A 21,781-nucleotide genomic window follows, 5' to 3' on the forward strand; every position below is an offset into this window, starting at 1 on the left:
TCACATAACAACAACTTACGTTTATTTACTCTGTAAGGTTGGATATGTCATTTAACCTCAACATTCCCCTTTCTTCTTGAGGAGGTTGACTATAATTAGATTTTGTGAACCCAGAGAAATCATGGAATTTCACTTTTAGATTGCTCACTTAGAGGTTATAGTGACCTCAAGATAAAAAAAAAAATATCTCCCGCAGTTCAAATCTACAAGTTGCTGTAAAGGAGACAGACAGGCAGTCTCCTCCCTGTATGATTTACCACCTCAGATACCTGATGGAAGAGCAGGGAAGAGTTTGTTTGTGTAAGGATCCACTTCACAGAAGTGAGTTTGAGGGTTTTTCCAGTCTTTGTGGGAAATTGCCAGGCATTTCTTTCCTAACACCACTAAAAGAGTTCAAATTGCCAACCTCTAGGTTTGTGGTTGTGGTGTTAGGTGCCATCATGTTGAGTACAATTCATAGCAACCCTATGGACAGCAATTCTCAACCTTGCCCTATCCTGTGCTACCCTTAGCATCTCTAACATACTCGAGCTCATTGCTGCAGTCACTGTGTCAATCATTGGGAGTCAGTCCTCTTATCTTTCACTGACCTTCCACTTTGCCAAGCATGATGTCCCTCTCCAAGGAATAGCCTTTCTTACCTATGTGACTAAAGTATGAGAGATGAAGTTTCACCATATTTGCCTCCAAAAAGCACAAAAGGGCTACAGTTCTTTCAACATTCTTGTTTGTTCCTTTGGACTTCCATGGGATATGCAGTACTCTTCACCAACACCACAACTTAAAGGCATCAATTCTGCCATCCTTATCCATTGTCTTGCTCTCAGATGCACAGCAGTGATTCAAAAGACCATTGGCTTAAATCAGGTACACCTTAGTCTTGAAATTGACCTCATTGTTCTACACTATTTTGGAGGGGTCCCTGATAGCAGACTTTCCCAGTGCAATACATCTCATCCTGTGACTGTTGGTACCAAAGGTATTGATTGTTGATCCACGTAAGTTAAAATAATTGAAAACATCAATCCTTTCTCCATCTATCGTGATGTTGTCTATTGGACCTTGTTTTACTTAATGCTGAGATAGTCATGGATATGGATGTGCACTATTCTCTTATCTGGACTTTTCTACTCTTAGGATTACCATGCTAAAGGGACAAATACAGTCACTATTTTTCCAAGACCCTTACAATATATTGTTGTTTTTGTTATATGCCATTGAGTCACGTGCAACTCATAGTGAACCTACATACAACAGCTCTGAACCCTGCTCTATCCTATTCCAATCTTATTGTCTCTGACACACCTACCCCCATTACCACAGTCACTGAATCAATCCGTCTCATCGAGGGTCTTCCTCTCCTGCACTGTCCCTCCATTTTCCCAAGGATGATGTTCCTCTCCAAGGACTGGTCCCACCTTGCAACATTTCCAGAATATCTCAGATGAAGCTTCAGAATCCTTAACTCCAAGGAGAAGCCTGGTATCACCCTCTCTAGGTAGAACTTGCTTGTTCTCCTAGTAGTCCATGATATATTCAGTACTCTTCCAGCCCACAGCTCAAAGGCATCAATTCTCCTTCTATCATCCCTAGTCATTGTCCAGCTTTCTGATGCATAGCAAGTAATTGCAAAGATCATGGCCTGGATCAGGTGCACTTTAGTCTCCAGACTGACATCGTTGCTCTAAATTCAGTACTTTGGAGAGGTCTCTGACAGCAGACTTTCCCAATGTAGTACATCTTTTTATTTCCTGGCTGCTGGTACCAACAGTGTTGGTACCAAAAGATCATTACTTAAAATAGTGACAAAGAATTAACACATCTCCAACCTTGTTTCACTCTATAGACCTAGGGATTTGGAGACAGTTCCTGTAAGTCAGGTACTATATGTAGGTGGTAACAGAGTTTTCATACTCTTTGTTCACTGTTGAAGACTTAGCCACAAAAACTTTTAACCAGAGTAAGCCAGAGGCTAAAGGATGTGCTGTATGCAGCAGGCTTAGATAACCCGCCCATGTGGGATTGTACTTTCTGTTCGTGAGGCTCAGAAGTCTCAATTCCTATATCCACTGCCACCAAGTCAGTTTCAACTCCTGGCAACCTTCCATTGAGTTTCTGAGGCTGTAATTTTAACAAGAATAAACTTCTTCATCTTTGAGCAACTGGTGGATTTGAACTTCTGACTTTTTTGTTGTCAGTCCAACCCATAACTCACTATGCCACCAAGGCTCCTTGAGTTCCTCTAGTGAAAGGATTTCTTTTTTTTTCCAATCATCATCACAGCTTAACAGTTGTGACAGCTTTTTTGCATGATGCTCATAGATCCTCCATAGAGGAGCTTCTACATGACTTTCAGAAAGGGTAAATGTGTTTTCTGATTAATAGACCTTTTTTTGCCAATATTTAATAGAATGGTCTTTTTCCTTCTAGTGGCATTTTTTAATTTAAAAAAAAATCTCTGAATCATTTTTGTGGTATTGTATGCGATCCTATAAATGACAGCAAAATGAAAGTTGAATATAAATATTATGAAAAATACAATTTCCTATCTTTATGCATTATCTCCTATTTCCATGTGTTCGCCAATCACACTGATTCCTTAGGGGAATTTAAATACAGAGAAATTATCTTATTTGAGATAGAACAAGGGTATATGAGATTCTTAGTATGTTTATATTATCTACATTCAATAACTACGGCTTCCTGCTATGTCAAAGTCTCAGTAAAAATAGTGTATGTTTCTTAATTGAAAGGTTGAAGGTTTGTAATCACTTGGATTCACTGGGAGAAAGGTCTTGTGGATCAGGAAAAGCAGCCATTGGAAAACACTGTGGAGCACATTTCTGTTCTTGGAACATGTGAAGACATGATGAGCAGGAGATGACTCTGTGGAAACCAAAATTTACCTATTCCTATCAAGTAAGGAGAGACAGGTCTTTGGAGAGGGACGTCATGCTGGGCAGAGTGGAGGGACAGCGCAGGAGGGAAAGACCCTCTATAAAGTGGATTGATTCAGTGACTGGGTTAATCGGAATGGGTGTGTCAGAGGCAATGAGATTGGCACAGGATAGAGCAGGGTTTAGGGCTGTTGTACATAGGGTCGCTATGAGTCGCAAATGACTCGACGGCACATAACAACAACATCAAGTATGTGATCAAGTATATGACCAAGTCTTACATGTTTTACTTGAGAGCTTCCCCTTTGTCCCACATTACCTTTTTTTTATTACATGTTTTTCTATAGCACTGTAATGATTGAGCATGAGAGAAAGATGGGCAATCTCCTCTAAAGATTTACAGCCTCTAAAAACTAGCTGGAGTTCCAGCTTTGAGTCAGTTCTGACATGATGATGGCACATAGCAACAGCATGTGTTGTACTAGGCTGGATAATGGAGATGGAATAGTTCAGAAATGTGCCTGACAGTATCATGAAGCGGTGAGGAGAAGCAAGCAAAGCCTCACAATTCTGTGTTGTGAAAGTAATGACTGTGGTAATAATAAGGTGTTTTGGGAACTTGGAGGAGGATCTTCAGGGATAAGGAGAAATCTCAAAAGGTGGATGAACACTCACTGCTCTTGAATCCCTTCTAATTCATAGTGACCATACATTAGTTTCTAAGGCTGCAACTTCAAGTGCAAACTGCCTATCTTTCTGCCTTGGAGCACTGGGTGGATTTGAACTGCCATCCCCTCATTTAGCTTCCTAGTCCTTTACATGCTTTGCCACTGGGCTCCTTTTGGAAGATGGCCTACCCACTGTGATCAGGCTACACCAATTCATAGTGACCCTCCATGGGTTTCCAAGGCTGTAATTTTTTATGTGGGGAGATTAACTATCTTTCCCCGACAGACCGCCTGGTGGGTTAGTACTGCTGACTTTTCAATTAACCTAATACTATTGTTCCAAGACTCCTTCCAGAAGGTACAGTAGGTGCTATGACAGAAGAAAATGTTTGAAGGAAAAAAACCCAAAACCCCCAAACCCAGCCTGTTTAGAGACTAACAGGTGAAGAAAGTATGTCACTCTTGAAGTTCTTCAATTGTAAGGAAACAAAGTGACCTTTAAAAATAAAGCAAAACAATACTCCATCTAGTTGCCCAAGTTCTAAATTCATTGTATCCTATGCTGATTATATAACCTTCCTTGTTGTTGTTATGTGCCATCAAGTCACTTGCGACTCATAGCGACCCTATGTACAAGAGCCCTAAACCCTGCTCTAGCCTATGCCAACCTCATTGTCTCCAGCACACCTACTCCCACTACCCCAATCACTGAATCGATCAATCTCATCGAAGGTCTTCCTCTCCTGCACTGTCCCTCCACTCTCCCAAACATGATATCCCTCTCCAAGGACCAGTCCCTCCATGCAGCATGTCCAAAGTATGTCAGACAAAACTTCAGAATCCTTGCCTCCAAGGAACAGTCCGACTTCATCCTCTCCAGGATAAACCTGTTTGTTCTCCTAGCAGTCCATGGTATATTCAACACTCTTCTCCAGCTAAACTTTTTGCTGAGAAAAACAGCTTTTAGGAATGATTCCACTACCATAATTCCTTTTGAAATTCTATCCCTTAAGAGAGGGTACTCTGGGGCCCTCGTGGGTAAGGAGATGCATTGCCAACTTAAAGGCAGGTAGTCCCAATCTACCAGCTTCTCTGAGGGAAGAAGATGGGCAGTCTCTTCCTGTATAATTTGCAGCCTCTAAAAGTCACTGGAATTTCAACTTTGAGTTGGTTCTTACTTGATAGCAATGAATTTTGAGTGTCAGCTTGAACACAAAGATATACTTCATTCGGGCCATGGTCTTTTCAGTTACTTGCTATGTACCTGAGAACTGAACAAGGAGTAAGGATTATGGAAGAATTGATGCCTTTGGTTTATGGTGTTGGAGAAGAGTACTAATTTTCCATGGACTGCTAAAAAAACAGAGATAAGTTTTGAAAAAAGCCAGAATTTTCTGTAGAGGAAGTGATGGTGAAGTTTCATCTCCCATACTTTGGAAGTTTTGTTAGGAGAGCCCATTCTTTGGAAAGAGACATCATGCTTAGAAAGGTGGAGGGCCAGCAAAAAGAAGACCATAGACCAGCGACACAATGACTGCAGCAATGGGCTCAAGTGTGCCAGAAATAATGAAGATGGTACAAGATAAGACGGTATTAAAATCTGTTGTTCATAGGTCATTATGAGTTATACTCAACTCCTTATAGCACCTACCAACAACAACAACAACATCTACTTGAATTCAAATTTGTCAGAGATTTTTTTTATCTTGTATTTATAGTGTTTTCAACAAAGTTGAATTCTCTGAAATATTCTTGGTTATTTAAGAATGAAGATTTTCTTTTCTAATATTAGGATTTTAGATAGGTCAATGGGAAAAACACGGACTGTCTGTACTAGAAGAAACTTCTGCAAGTTCAGCATGGACAAGCATTAGTAAACTAAGGGGGTATCTTAGTTCTCATGGAAGAAACACCTTGTCCAATTTTCCTCAGCCTCTGGTGCTAGATTTAGAATTTCTTCCTCTAGTTGCCACAGAGTTGACTTCAAGTCATGGCAATCTCATGTACCCCACTAATCTCAGCCATCTATTATATACACAAGCCTATGCACCTCAGAGCAAAACATTACCACTCCTACACCATCTTCTCCATAGCTGGTATGCTCCAGTCCATTGTTGTAGTTATAGTGTATTTTGAGTGCTATCTATCCTGGAAGCACATTGTTGTTGTTGTATATTGTTGAGTCAGAACTGACCCATAGCTGACCCTCTGGCAGGTTTTCATAGGCAGTTAATCACATGGGAGGAGACTGTCCATCCTTTTCCCATAGGGAGCACATTACCTAGCACCATATTGGACAATATTCTGTTGTGATCCATAGGATGTCATTGGCTTGTTTTCAGAAATAGATCACTAGGCTTTTCTTCTCATTAGTCTTGAGAGCTCCACTGAAAGCTGTCCACCATGAGTGAGCCTGCTGGTATTTGAAATAAAGTTGGCATAGCTTCCAGCATTGCAGCACATACAGCTACACAGAAATGACAGACTAAGTGAGATAGCATCTCACCCCAGCAACAATAGCAAAGTTCAACAGAGCAGAAAACAAACAAATGCTGGCCAGGTTGTGGAGAGATTGGAACCCCTATTCACTGCTGGTGGGAATGAAAAATAGGTCAAAGACCACAGAAGGCAGTTTGGCACTTTCTCAAAAAGAACTAGAAATACTATTTGACACAGAAATTGCACTGCTGGGAATATACCATAAAGAAACCAGAGCTACCACCAAAACAGATATATGCACACCCATGTTTCTTGCTTTGTTTTTCACAATAGCAAAGAGATGGAAACAACCCAGGTGCTTATCAACAAACGAATGGATATAAAAACTGTGGTATATTTATACAATGGAATACTGTGCAGCACTGAAAAATAAGAACTCATAAAACATTATGCTGCATGAAATGTCTCATTCTCAAAATGACAGATACTGCATAACACCACTGTTATGAAGGAAGACTGACATAGATAAAAGAATAGGAAAAGGGTGGCTAGATGAATACTGTATTGGAACAGATGAGGGAGAAAACTGTTTAAAAGGGATCTATGATTAGGCATTATATGTAAGACATGGGTCCAGAATAAGAAGTACATTGCAAAGAGGACAAGGGGAGGGGGGAATGGGAAGGGACTGGAGGGAGAAAATTGTGTAGCAATTAAATTTTTTAAAAAGAAAGAAAGTGAACTGGTGGGAGGGAGAGGGAGAAAAGACAATGTGCAACAATGAATGAGTGAAAAGACAACTTTTCTGTGAACCCATTAAAATCACACATTAGAAGAAAAATATTTTTAAAAATTTAAAAGAAAAAATGACAGACTAAGAGATGAGGGGTAGAATAGAATTAGAACTCAGGTTTTCAAAACCCCATCCAGTGCCATTCCTTCCCTTAATGCCCAAATTTAGTCCTAAATTTATCAACAAATGTTTTGTAGAAGTCCTCTCATTCCTTAGTATTACTGTGACATTATCGTTACCTTCCTTTCCCTCCTGCCCTTATGTGAACTTTTCAATTAATGAAAGGTCAGGTGATAGATGATTTGCTTTCTGATGGCATTTTGTTCTGAGTTGTTGGGAGTGATTCCCAAGCTGCACATTGTTGTTGTGCATTGTCAAATTGGAACTGACTCAATAGCTGACTCTCCGGCCAATTTTCAGAGGCAGTAAATCACATTAGAGGAGATTACCCACCTTTTTTTTCCATCTGTGTAGAAACTAGTGGTTTTTTTCTTGTTTTTTTTTTAAATTTTATTTTATTATTTTTGTGTGAGTGTACCGTCAAATCGGATCTGACTGGTACAGGAGGAGATTCTGGTGGATTCGAACCATGAGCCTCTGGGATTGTAGTTGCAGCTCCTTGCCACTAGGCCACCAGAGCTCCCCTGAAACTAGTGGATTTGAACTAGCATGCCTTTGGGTTGGCAGCGCAACTCCTTACTACTAAGCCCCCAGAGCTTCTTAAGGTGCGTGTTGGGAAGAAGGGCTGTTTCCCTACTACGGTGTTCATTTGGATGAGGAGTTAAAGAGCCAGCTGTGAGTCAGCTCTGTCAGGGAGAGGCAGGAAAGGAGCAGGGAAAACCAAAGAAGATGTAACACAATATACCCAAATTACATTCTTTTGTGTTTGAAACACTCAATGGCATAGTTTAGAGAAAACTGTGACTAGGTAATGTTATTCTCAAGGACCTTGTAGTTTCTGGTGGCTGTAGAACTCTGTGGTGTTAAAGATATGAGATGTAGGTCACAGGGGACTATTTTTTTTTTTCTGTGTGAGGGGTGAATGAGCTGCCAGTTGCCAATATAATGCAAAACCCCTTTTAGCATCTCTATAAATCTTAATAAAATTCTTACTGAGACCAACTGAAAAACTTTGTCCTTTCTTTTTTCCTCTTCTGATAACTAAATGCATTTATAAGGGGGGAAGACGAACAACTATTTTATTGAGGGTTTTCTGGTGGTGGTTGTATTTTTATTACATTCACCCTTGTTAAGTCATTAGTGTAAGAGGCTTGTGATTCTTATAAGGAGGCCTGGTGATGCAGTTGTTAAGCACTGGACTTTTAACCTCCAACTTCTGCAGGAAGAGAGATCTGACAGTCTGCTTCTGTAAAGTCTACAGCCTTTGAAACCCTCTGAAGCAATCCTCTCAGCCCTTTAGGTCCAGTGGAGGAAGCATCAGATGATGGGCACTGTGATTCCTTCTCACCAAGGTTGATGATCTTGGTTTTAAATCTTTGGTGATTCAACTTTTATTTACAGACACAGGCTACCATGTGGGTCATCTGGGACTGTGCATTCTATTAAGCACCTGAAACAGAACTGACCTTTCTAGACTCAAGAGTTATTATAGGTTTTTGCTTTTTTTCTGTATACATATAATTTAGTATCTTTCACTCACTTAAAACATTTGATGTAAAATTTCTTTCAATCTGGCTTTTTGTCTGTACAGCTGAGACAATAACATTGTCATATCAAAGGGTCTTTGTGATGATTTGTTGTTGTTAGGTTCCATTGGGATGAGTATGACTCATAGCTACTTCGTGAACAACAGATCTGAAGCCTGTCCTATCCTGTGCCATCCTCACAATCTCTGCCATGCTTGAACACATTGTGCAATCACTGTGTCACCCTCCACCTGGTGGGGGTCTTCCTCTCTTTTGCTGTCCCTCCTTCTTCTCAAGCATGATGTTCCCCTCCAGTGAACAGCCTCTCCTAACAACATGCCCAAAGTTTGTGAGGTGGAGTTTCATCATCTTTGAAAATTCCAAATCTGCTGTGGTCAAGCCAATTCTAATTCACAGGGACCCTGTGATTAAGTAGTAGGCTAACCGGAAAGTCTACAGTTTGAAGCCGTTCCATAGGAGAAGGGACAGTCTGCATCTGTAAAGATCTACATCCTCAGACACTCCATGGGACAAGTCTACTCTACCGTACAGGGTTGAGCTCTGGTGACCCAGTGTTGGGATGATAAACAGCCACCCCATAGGCAGAGCATTGGAATCTGCCAAATGCTCTGTGGGAGAAACAGACAATCTATTTTCCTGTGATTTACGGCCTCTGAAAACCCATTGTATGGTCAGCTATGAATTCCAACTGAATGCCACATAGCAACAACGACAATGATTAAAAGTTCTTAGGAAGGTGCCTCGCTCATCAAAGAATTTAATAGATCTTGTCAAGAAGCCTCATGATGGATAGAGTCATTTTAAAAAAAAAACAACAAAAAACAAAAAAACTTTATCTGCATTGACTCTGAGCACCGTTAATGGTAAATGGCCAACTTTAGTTACAAGTTAGAATACATATTTCTTTTATTAAGGTGTTAATAAGAAACCATGGTTCATAGAATCTAATTTATAGGACTGTTCACCAAAAGATTAGTAGTTTGAATCCACCAGCTCCTCTGCAGGAGAAAGATAGACACTCACCTCTTTTATAAAGACTTACAGCCTATGAAGGCCACTGTAGATAGGAGTGGACTTGGAGTAGGTTAAATTGTCAGGGGAATTCTGAGTTGTGCAGTCAGTTCACTCACTTGCTAACTGAAAGTCTGGAAGTTTGTTCACTCAAAGGCACCTCAGAAGGAAGTGCCAACTCTTTGCTATTGTAAATAATGCAGCAATAAACATGGTATGCATATATCTGCTTGAGTGGCAGTTGTGGTTTCTTTATGGTATATTCCCAGTAGTGGTATATTCCCAGTAGTGGAATTGCTGGGTCAAACAATATTCCTATTTCCAACTTTTTGAAAATGTGCCAAACAGCTTTCCATAATGATTGTACCATTTTACATCATTACATTGGAACAGAAGAAAGAAAGAACTGTCTAAAATAAATATATTATTAGGCATTAGATGTACAACATCCTAGAATAAGAAATCTATCATTACAAAGAGGACTGGGGGGAAGGGATGGTAAGTGGGCAATTGTGCAACAATGAATGAATATTATGTTTAAATAAAGTGAACTGGGGGAGGTGGAAGGGAGGGTGAGGGGGTAAAATGTGCAACAATGAATGAGTGAAAAATCTAACCTCTCTGTAAATAGTCATTAAAATCACAATTAAAATAATTTTTTTTAAAGCAGGGAGCTCTGGTGGCCTAGTGGCAAGAAGCTGCACTGCAATCCCAGAGGCACGTGGTTCAGATCCACCAGATATTCTACTGAGAAGGAGGCACAATCTCCTCCTATACCAGTCAGTTCCAATTTGACAGTACACACAAAAAAAAATAAAATAATTTTAAAAAAAGCATGGGCTGGTGACCAACTTATGAAAAGTCAAGCATTGGACACTCTGTTGAACACATTTTTATTCCAGTACCCATAGCATCATAATGAGTTAGGATTGACTGGGCAGCTGGGGATTTTTTTTTAAAAAGAGCTTTAAATATGTGGTCGTGTTTGTTAGATTGTTTTGTAGTGCATGCCATACCAAATTTTGTTTTGATGAAAATAACCTATTTTTTTAAAAGAAGTATTTCCCCATTGTACTAGCAAGTAAAATAGTCCTGTTGATACTGCTTCCTATATAAGCTTTCTTGACCACTACCTTCCTTGTTAATACACAGAAGCCTTAGTGATAGGCTAATAAAATGTGAAGGCTAGGGAGAAGCATTCTGAGATTAAGTCTGTATTTTGATGACAGCTTCTTCCCCTCAAAAGTGCTTCTCATCTTTCTTTCCTTAAAGGACACAGGAAGTCTAGAGGGCACTGAAAACTCAAAACAACAACAACAACAACAAAAACACCAAAAAAAAACCAACCCCACCTCATTGGTTTGAGCAGTTCCATTAAGTTTATATTGAACCTGTAAGAAGTCAGAGTAGAACAAGTTACTCTCTAGGGTTTCCAAGGCTGTAATCTATGGAAGCAAGCTGCCACTTCTTTCCCAAGAATTGGTTGAAGAGTTTTAACTGAGGACTTGGAGCTCTGGTGCTAGTGGATAGAGAGTAGTGCTGTCCACCCAAAAGCAGGAAGTTTAAATCCACTGTCAGCTCTGAGGGAGAAAGATGGACCTTTCATGTGATTTACAGCTTCTAAAAACATTGGAAGGTTAGCTATGAGTTGTTCCAGCTCAAGGCAATGAGAGACTGTATGTGTGTGAGAGAAAGAAAAGGAGGGAGGGAAGAGGGAAGGCAGAGAGGAAAACAAAGAGAGAATATGAGTGAGTTGAATTAGGTTATTTCCCCTTCTCCGTGCTGAAGACTAAGGACCTTTCATGTCAAAGCTTGAAGTATGTTGCACGCCTAGCCAAAAGGTCTTAAGTTTTCATAGTTCAAATTCAGAAGCTGCTCTTCAGGAGCCAGATCAGGACTCTCTTCCCCTCATTAAGATTTATAACCTTGGAAACTCTGTGGAGGTCATGAGTTTGGTTGAAGGATAGAAAAACCAATACATTTCCAGAACTTTGGAGAAGGCTGGAGTTGAACATTCACTTCCCCTTGTCAGTTAAACAAAGCCAAAACTCGTGGCCATCAACTGATTCTGACTTTCGGTGACAGTTTCTGAAACTGTAAATCTTTGTGAGAGCAAACGACCTCATCTTTCGCCATCAACCTTTCTGTTAGCAGTCCAGCATATATCCCATTATATCAGGCTCTGGTAATGTGCTCTCTGTTGAAGACAGGATGTTGTACTTTTTTCAGAATAATCCAGTGAGAATGGGCAGGAGCAAGAGGAGCTAAGAACTGACCATATCAGTAAAGGAGAGGAAGACCCTCTGGGAGATGGAGGGACCCTGTGCATACAAGGGCCAGTTTAAGCACTGCAGAAGTTATGTAGATGGTTCAGGATTGGGCAGAATTTCATTCTGTTATATCTTTTTTGTAGTACAGTCAGAATTAATTGACTCATAGCTGACATTCCAGTGAGTTTACAGAGGTTTTAAATCACATGGGAAGAGATTGTCCATCTTTCTTCCACAGAGTAGCGAGGGGATTTGAACCACTTGCCTCTGGGTTGCCACTAAGCCACCAGAGCTCCCTTGTCCCTCAGGGTTGTTATATGCCAGAGTCAAGTTGACAGGATCTCAAAATAAAATGTACTATTAATTATTGAAACTAGGGAATATGAGCACAAAAATATGCCATTATTTTTCTACATATTTTTTAACATTTTTGTTTGATATAAAGCTTTTTTGGGAGATAAGAGGTTAAGAACTCTCATGTAACATGATAACCTTGATATAATCATCACACCTAAAGTTTAAAAGATTAATATTTATAATTGCATTTCATTTCTTCAATTACTTTTATAAATGTAGTTTCATAGCTTAAATATCAGTTTTGAATAAAAGAAAATGAGGCTAATTATGATATAAAAATAATTTTAAATGTGTAGTTGTGTCCTTGAGATATTCCATAATAGTTTCAGGCAATTGCCTTTCAGGAATGAAAATCATAGCACCTAAAATATTGAAGAATATGTCTTTAGTACTTGAATTTGACAGGGCAACTGCTGGGTGCATCTCAATCCTAATGATATTATCAAAGGAAAACATCACCTTCAGTGATAGTGTGATATACTTCCACCAAATAAGAGCTGATCTCTCGCTACCCCCCCCTTTTATTCAGATCCTGTCATTTAGACATATTTCAAGATAATTTCAATTGTACTTCCAGTTTTATATCCAGGAAGCCTATTGCAAGATTTGCCTTTGATTTTCCATTTGTACTACATCCGTAACACATTCTGTCTGGAGAAAAAAAAAAAATATTGCTATCTATGGGTGCTTTCATGACCTTCAGTTATAAAGGGACAAGTGCCCTAGAAATGAATTAAGTAAAAATACTCTTTCGGGTGATCGTTTTATGATATGTTTTATCTTTGTAAACCAGGACATGAGAGGGTAAAATAAACATTCGATGAGTCCAGCAGGTCAGGAAACAGGCGACGTTTCTCGCTCTCTACCATAACTATTCCAGAACTGTCACAAGTAAATCATGTTTTGTGAGTCAGCTCATGCGTTAGATACCTCATATAAGTTTGTTATTTAAGGAGAATATCAACGAATTAGAAATTGATAAATATTTCCTTTGAACCTTGAGCAAGTAAGTGTTAATTAGTTCATTTATAGTAAGCTTTCCATACAGTAGCCTTTTGAAGGTTGTCATTAGTAATAAAATACCACTCTATATTTGAGCTCTTTTTGTTTTAAGGGAGACATGGATATGGCTAGAAGTGTAAACTTCTATAGCCTTGTAACTATTCTACAGAATCCCTGAACTGTCATCATATTAGAGGTCTTGACTTCACAGTATACCAACAGAAGTTTTTTTCCTAAGACTTACTTGTGCTTTTTACCTCCTCTGAATCATGCTTAAATGAAGACAAACAGGTACATTTTTAAACTGGTTAATGTTTTGTTTTGTGTTTTTGTTTTGTTTTGTTTTTTTACTTCAGGGAACTTTACAAATTTCTAGGCCAGTAGGTTGAGTGATTGTCTAGGGAGTATCAAATCCAACCTCCCCCCACATTCCTTCCAGTGGGAGAAGGGATCACATTAAATATGCAAGTCTTTTTTCATCTGCAGACAATACAATAAAAAACTAGTGAAGCTTTATGCAGTATTCTTTTCTATCACATGCTTTTTGTTCATAACATTCTACACATTCTACTATCAAGAAAAAGTTCTTGAACTTTGTTTAGAGATCTCATAATGATTACAGGGGACTCAGTTTTAATAATAGTCACAACAATAACTCATTGTTATTGAATTGGAACCAACTCGTAGCTGACCGTCCATGGGTTTTCAGAGACTGTAAATAATGTAAACAGCACAGGAGAATATTGTCTTTATTTCTTGGAGCAGCTGGTGGATTTGAACCACCTGCTTTTTCAGTTGGCAGCTCAACACCTTATCTACTAAGCTACTAGTGCTCCCATACTAATGCTTCTTGTTGTTTTTATTGTCTATGGAGTTTGAACTGATTCATAGTTGACCTTCTAGCCGATTTTCAGAGGCAATTTTATCTCATAGGAGTAGATTGTTCTGTCTTTCTCCTACAGAGTAGCTGTTGGATTCAGACTCTGTACTTTTGGGCTGTCTAGTTCCTTACCGCTTAGCAGACACCAGAGCTCCCTAACAGTGGGGCAGCTCAAAAGCTATCCTCAGACAGCATTGGCAGTGCATGGAATTGCTGTGCCATTTTATAAACCAAAACAAAACAATGCAAAATAAAAGCCCATCTGCTATCCAATCATTCTAACTCTTAATGACCCCATGTATATCAGAATGCAGCTGATTTCTTGGTTGAAATCACCATGTCTTTCTTCCAAGGTGCCTCTGGGTAGGCAAAATTTCCAACCATTTGATTTGCAAATGAGAGCTTAACTGTTTAGATCACCCAGGTATTGTAGGACAGTGAATAAGCATGAAAGCAAACTCTTGCTTAACAGCAAAAAAAGAATGGAACAGTACATCAACAGAGAACTACTAGAACACAAGCTGGATTTAGAAGAGGCCTTAGCACCAGGGACAGCTTAACCAATATCAGAAGGATCATGGCCCAAAGCAGAGAGTACTGGAGGAATGTCTCTCTCTGTTTCGTTGACTATGAAAGGCATAGGACTAAGTGGATCACAACAAACTGTGGCTAACCTTGAGAAGAATAGGAATCCCAGAACACCTGTTTGTCCCCATGCAAAATTTATACCTGGACAAGGAAGCAATCAAAACAGAGTAAGGAAACACTGCAAGGTTCAAAATCAGGAAAAGTGCATCAGGGATGCACCCTGTCTCCATACCTTTTCAATGTATATGCGGAACAGATCATTTGGGAGGCAGAACTTTATGAAAAGAAATGTGGCAATCAGAAGACTCATCAATAACCTGTATTATGCTTGCTTGCTGAAACTGAGAAGGACCTGAACCATTTGCTGAAGAAGGTCAAGGACTGTAGATAGCAAGGTGGATTGCAGCTCAACATCAAGAAAACAAGGATTTTTCACCACTGAGCCAATTGACAGCACCAGAATAGAAGGAGAAGAGCTTGAGATTGTTAACAATTTCCATTTGCTCGGCTCCACAATCAACCTTCTTGGCATCAGCAATCAGGAAATCAAAAGATGAATTGCAGTGGAAGAATCTGCTGTCAGGGACCTCTCCAGAGTACTGAAGAACAACGATGACAGCAATGACTAAGGTGCACCTGATCCAAGCTATGGTATTTGCGATTACTTGCTATGCATCAGAGAGCCAGGCAGTGAACTAAGATGACAGAAGAATTGATGCCTTTTATAAAGTTGCGGTGCTAGAGATGGGTAAACAACATGCCACGGACATGAATTTTGAGGCTCCCTCTCACATTCTTTGAGCATGTTGCGAGGAGGGACTAATGCCTGGAGAAGGATATCATGCTTGAAAGGGTGGAGAGACAGCACAGGAGAGGAAAAAGCTAAATGAGATGAATTGACACTAGTAACTGGGGTAATGGGGGTGGATGTGTCAAAGACAGTGAAATTGGCTCAGGAGAAAGGAGAGGTCAGAGCTGTTGTGCAAAGGATTTCTGAGTCATAATTTACTCTATGTCATGTAACAACAACAAAACAAAGCAATTTTTTACACATATGGGGAAAATAAGATTGTTTTTGCTTTTGGTCTAGAAAAGAATATCTAAAATCAAGTTGAGAACTGAAATTTAGGCTCTGAAAAAATCCCATCATGATGTTAAAGGATATTTTTAAACCAAAGACTGAAAGCCCAATAATCCCATATAATAAGCATTTGCTTATTTGTAAAAGCAGTGGTTTTATAATAGTAGTCAAAATGCCTTTGATGGATGACTATTAAAATTAATTTCACCTTATCGAGCCAGAGGGAGAAAAGGTCACAATGAAATAATCTCCTCTGCTTTTAAATGCTTTTACTGACAGAGCCTAAATTACCTCTGTCATCTTTGTAGCCATGTATGCCTCACACTCTTCTGCCTCAAGTGTATGTGGTGGATCAGGGGAGAGGGTGGAGATGGTAGCAGCAGCAGCAGCATCTACAGCCCCAGAGAGAGCAAAGAACTCAGGTCCAAAGAGCAGGTGCTTCTACACTAGACATTTCACACACAGAAATGTGCATGCTTAGTAACTATCAGCTTGCTTCAGGCTGCAGAATACTGGCCAAGGCATGGTTCCTTGCCAAGAACGTGCTCAGTAGAAATGCATTTAATGAGTATTCTTTCATTGAGTGGGTGGATATGCTCCTAGAAGTATCACAAGCTGTCCACGGGGGAAAAAATAATCACGGAATTGGAAGTTGAAGAAGAATGACAATAGGAGGTGTGCATAGGAATGCTGCTTCAAGAAGCTTAGCCAGGAAGTCCTGGGCACCACAGAACAGCTGAGTGAACAAATGCACTAAATGCTAATCCATCACACGCTGTATGGATGATGACATCCCTGTGCAGTGCAAACAGTTTAGCACTCACCTGCTAATCCAAAGGTTGGAGGTTCTAATATACCCTGAGGCACTTTGGAAGAAAAGCTTGGCAATCTGATGCTGTAAAATCTCCCACTGGCAGCCCTTTGGTGCATTTGTCTGTAGTTTGGCGCTTGAGTCAGAATCAACTTGATAGCATCTGTTGGTGTGTTTCTTTTTTTAACCTGCTGTCCAGTTGTTCACAGATGTTTATTTTTTCACTATCTCAGCGAGATCTGGTGGTCTAGGGGTAAGGAGCTGTGCTGCCAACCCAAAGGAATGTAACTCGAATCTACCGGTTGTTCCATGCAAGAAAGATGGACAGTCTCCTCCTATAAATCTCCAGGAACTTACAGCCTCTGAAAACCCCCTGAAGGGTCAACTTTGACTCACTTCTGACTCAATGGTGCAAAAACATCATTGGCCAGAAAATGCTTAATATTTGGGGGCATATCCTAACACATATGAAATTGGCATTTTTTTAAATTTTATTTTATTTTATTATTTTTGTGTGCGTGTACCATCAAATCAGATCTGACTGGTACAGGAGGAGATTGCCCCTCCTTCCCGGCAGAGCATCTGGTGGATTCGAACCGTGCACCTCTGGGAAAATTGGCGTTTTTTAAGGTGAAAATGTACTCTGCGACAACTTGATTTGTGAAAAGTGGTAAAGTTGGGCAGGAAGGAAGCTTATCAGAATGGTTCTACCTTCTGCCGCCTTGTGATGCTGGAGCTAGGCTCCAGACCTTACTGAAGGAAATCACATTTTCCCCTGGGCTTTTGCTTACAAAAGCAGAAAAGGCAGCCTAATGTTTTCACTTAGCTGACACAATTGAACTTGTCTGTTTTGGTATTCATTTTTTTGTTAACAACAATGAGTCATTCCTTGTATTATGTGTGCTTTGGTTTTCCTTCTGCTGTATTTCAAAACAACATTTTAGATTTCCTGAAATACATATGGAATCTATAATTGGTCCAGTGTTGGATAAGCCTGCCTTATTTAAAAGACAGTTAAGCAGAAGCAGATACATAATTAATTAACCTCAGTAGCTGGCTTTCCTAGGGGCTCTGAAAATTCCCTGGAAAATGCATGATGCTTTAAATGTCTGTGTGCATTTTCCTTTGGATGTTAAATATGTGAAGATAGTCAAAGTAGACTTAAAAATCACCTGATTTTATCACTTGTAGCCCAGATATCAGTTGAGCTGCCTGTTCTTTGAAGAGCTGCTTGAACTTGGCAGCCTGATGGCTATTTCCCATTTGAGACACTACAGAGTCCAGTGTGTGAGTGCTTGGAAGCCCTAGAGTTCCTTTCTCATGGGCCCTTCCCATTTCCTGTTCTTGCACTGTGCATGCAACTCGTGTTTCACGCTTTTACAGAACACATCTTCTCAATTGTATGTTTCTATTGCAAACACAGGCCCTCATTGGGAAAGCCTTGTGCCCTCGTCCATCAGGGGTTGAGCTGCTAATCCAGAGATGATGCCTCTTTGGCCATTCAAATCCACCAGTGGTTCCTTGGGAGAGAGATGGGCAATCTCCTCCTGTGTGATTTCCAGCCTCTAAAAACCTGCTGGAAGATCAAGTGTGGGTCAGTTCCCACAGCAGTGAGTTGGAGTTCTTGATGAAGTGGGGGCTGTAGAAGGGAGCACTTACACTTTGGAAGTGGCACCACTGACTTCTTGGCTCTGCTTCCCTTTCCCCTGGTCTCCTGTGTTTACTGAAAAAGCCGATTTCCTCTTGTTGGGCTTCACTAGTCCTCTTGGAATGTCAGCTTCTATCCTCAGAGCTGTTGTTGATCGCCTTCCAGTTGAGCATGACTCATAGCGACCCTATGAACAAAAGGCCTGAAGCCCCTCTACAACTATCGACATTTATCAAAGTTCATTGAGTTTCCAGAGGCATGTTGTTTAGTAAGTCGATGACACTCCTGCTTCCAAATATTGCCAAGAAATTTAGAATTTAGAATGAACTCTGTTATGTTTCATGCTATGCAAAGATTGTAGCTTCCCCTTCCCAAAGGACATAATGACGTATTGGGAAGACCACTTGTCTAGAAAGCCAGGATTTCTGGGTTCTGATATCTCCCCCTTACTCTGTAATTTAAGTGGAGCCTCTTGAAGCATCAGTTTTACTACTTATTGAACAGGAATAGTAATATCACCTTCGCCTTTCTCAGAGACTTCCTGGTTTGTCATGCACATACCCCGGAGGTCCTTGAGAGGAGAGCAGGTCCAGAGTCTCCTTCAGCCAAAAAAGGCCTTACCCAGGAGCCCATTATTGGAGGGAACAGTGTTTTGGGTCCCATCAGTGGCCTCATTAGGGGGATGTACACTAACAAGAGAGGGTGATATAAAAATAACCCCAGAATCCTCTGTGCTGGTAGCAACTGTGGGCATGCCAGTCTTGTTGCTAAACACTAGGGTTAGTGTCATTGATCCCATATTGCAGCAGCTAGTCACCACCACCAAACTTCCTCCTTGTCCACCCCAGCCCCTCTTAGTGACTGTGCTGGTGGGCCTGTGGGTGGGTCCCAATATCTACCATTGGACAGAGAGGGGAGGTCTCTACCTTAGCCAACAGGAGAGGAGAGGAGCCAGGGTGGGGCAGAACCAGCAGCTGCAGGGTGGGGTTGGGCTTCTGTGCCCCTAAGGGGGTGGTATCCAACCTGCCCACAGTGGGCATGTCTCTCTGAGTTACTTAAATGGGTGAGTGACACCAAGTCTGGTGACGCCATTGGGTACATCCTTGTGGCATTTTTAAAATTATCTATTTAAGTTCGGATATTGCCATGCTACCCTACCGTGCGTGTCTGTCTGTCTGTCTGTCTGTGTCCCTCTCTCTCTCTGTGTGTGTGTGTGCGTGTGTGTGTAGTATTTCACCTTTTAGTAGAGAAGCCTGCATAGTCTTGAGGGCATTATCAGGCATGAGGGCTTTGGGGGCAGAATGAGAGAGACCTTTTCTTCCTCACTGAAGATATCAGTGACTTCAATGGCCACTCACAAGCCAGATGTCATTGTTGTTATCGTGGAACTGACCCATAGGTGACCCTACAGTTGGCTTTCAGAGGGAGTTAATCACACAGAAGGAGATTACCCATCCTTCTCCTGTGAAGCAGCTGGTAGCCTTGAACCACTTGCCTTCAGGATTGCAGCACAGCTTCTTGCCACTATGCCACCAGAGCTTCTTTATCTCTTTACTCCTCACAGCTAACCTGAATATAAAATATTTTTCTCTTTTTCAGAAAGAAGGAAACTGGATTCCTGAGAGATTAGGCAACTTGCTCAAGGCCACACATTAGTAAGTACGTCTGATTCCAAACCTAAGTACGTTTGACTCCAAAACCCATGATTCCATTGTGTTCTGTTAGAGTGCAGGCTGCCTTTCATCTTAGCATCGATACTTTTTCGGTAACCACCTGGTTCCTTGAAATATACACACCAGCTGTCGTGGAGTCAGTTCTGGCTCCTGGCAACCTCATTCGAGTGTCAAGAGTAAACTATGCTTCAGAGGGTTTCAGTGTTGCTTTTCCAGAATTATATCATTAAGCTTTTCTTTCAAGGTGCCTCTGAATGGACTTGAACCTCCAATCATTCAATTGCAGTGGAGGACATAAACATTTGTACCCTCCAGGGACTGTTTAAATCCTAGTATGGGAGGTAAACTCAGAGAAATAATATAGCAGCAGGCCTTTGATTATTGCTACCTACAAGATTCTAAGAGGTGATGACTCTAATTCTTTATCCTGAGAAAGAAAATGTTTTATTGTTTTACCTCTTCCCTTAGGATAGTGATGTGTAGAGTGTGAAATGAAAGATAGTCCATCAGGGCCTGAAAAGAAACGAATAAGCAGGAAAATGACATTAGCCAGACTCTTAGAGCCTGGGAACCAGCAGACATGCTTCTGCTGCACTTACTGGTTAGAGCAGTGACACAGCCATTCAGGAGGTGGACAGAGACTCCACCTTTTCATGGAAGGAGGGTCACAGAATTTCTAGCTATCACTAATGCTCCATGTGTGTTTGTGTATCTGTGTGTATTGAGGGTGTTCTGGTGGCCGAGTGGTAAGGAATTGCACTGCCAGCCCTCAGGCACATGCTTCAAATATACCAGCAGCTCCAAGGGATAAAGATGGGAAATAGCCTCCCATGTGATTTACAGCTTCTGAAAACCCTCTGGAAAAGTTAGACCTGAGTCAGTTCTGACTCAATAGCAAATAAAAATGACAAACATATTTATAGAGAGATGCATGGATGGATGGTTGGATAGATGGATAGACAGACAGACAGATAGATAGATAATCATGAAGAGTACTGAATGGACTATCAAAAGAACAAATGGGTGTTGGAATAAGTATAACCAGTGTGCTTTCTAAAGGCAGGCATGGTGACACTTTGTCTCTCATACTTTGGGCATGTTGTCAGGACGGACTAGTACTTAGAAAAAGTCATTGTCCTGGGAAAGGTGGAGGGTCAGAGAAAGAGAGGAAGATCCCAAACAAGACAAATTGGCACACTGACTATAACAATGCGCTTGAGCATATCAGAGATTGTGAAGACCATACGTGAGGAGAAAGGATAAGTTCTATCGTACATAGGGTTATTGTGAGCGGTTCTTAAATTGAAGTCATATAACAAAAACAGTGTCCCATAGACTGGCAAAAACCAACAAATCCTCTTGGAGGAAGTGCACCCAAGGTACTTCTTAGAGGCAGGAATGATGAAACTTTGTCTTATATACTTTGGACATTATTGTCAGGAGGCACCGTCCTTGGAAAAAAGATCATGCTGGGAAAGGTAGATGGTCAGTGAAAGAGATGAAGATCCAGAAGCATGACAGAAGGTGGAGATGTGCAGGATAGGACAGGTTTTGACCTGTTGTTCATAATAAAGTCACTGTGAGTTGTTGTAACTACACACACCTACAATCTATATGTAAACATACATATATACACATGTGTTTATACACACATAAAAATATGTCATTATATACACACCACCAGCAGTTCTTTGGGAGAAAGATGGACAGTCTCTTCCCATGTGTTTTACAGCCTCAGAAAACCAGTGGAAGGTCAGCTATGAATGAGTGCAAGACTGATTGCCCCTCTGATTACTGCCTGCCACTTCAAGATATTTTTAAGACTGTAGTCCTTATTGTTGGCTTTAGCAATGTCGATTTTGAGTTCATCAATTGTCTGCCAAGTATCAAGAAGATGTTAGGTGTGTTAGGGCCCCCTCGAGTTCGTTGTCTATCTCACTGAACTGGGAAAGAAACTGAAAAAACCTGCTACCATTGAGTTGGTTTCCTTGGGTTT

Source organism: Elephantulus edwardii, unplaced genomic scaffold, assembly GCF_000299155.1.
Source record: "Elephantulus edwardii isolate Elephantulus edwardi_28Jun2011 unplaced genomic scaffold, EleEdw1.0 scaffold00054, whole genome shotgun sequence".
NCBI classification, from domain to species: Eukaryota; Metazoa; Chordata; class Mammalia; order Macroscelidea; family Macroscelididae; genus Elephantulus; species Elephantulus edwardii.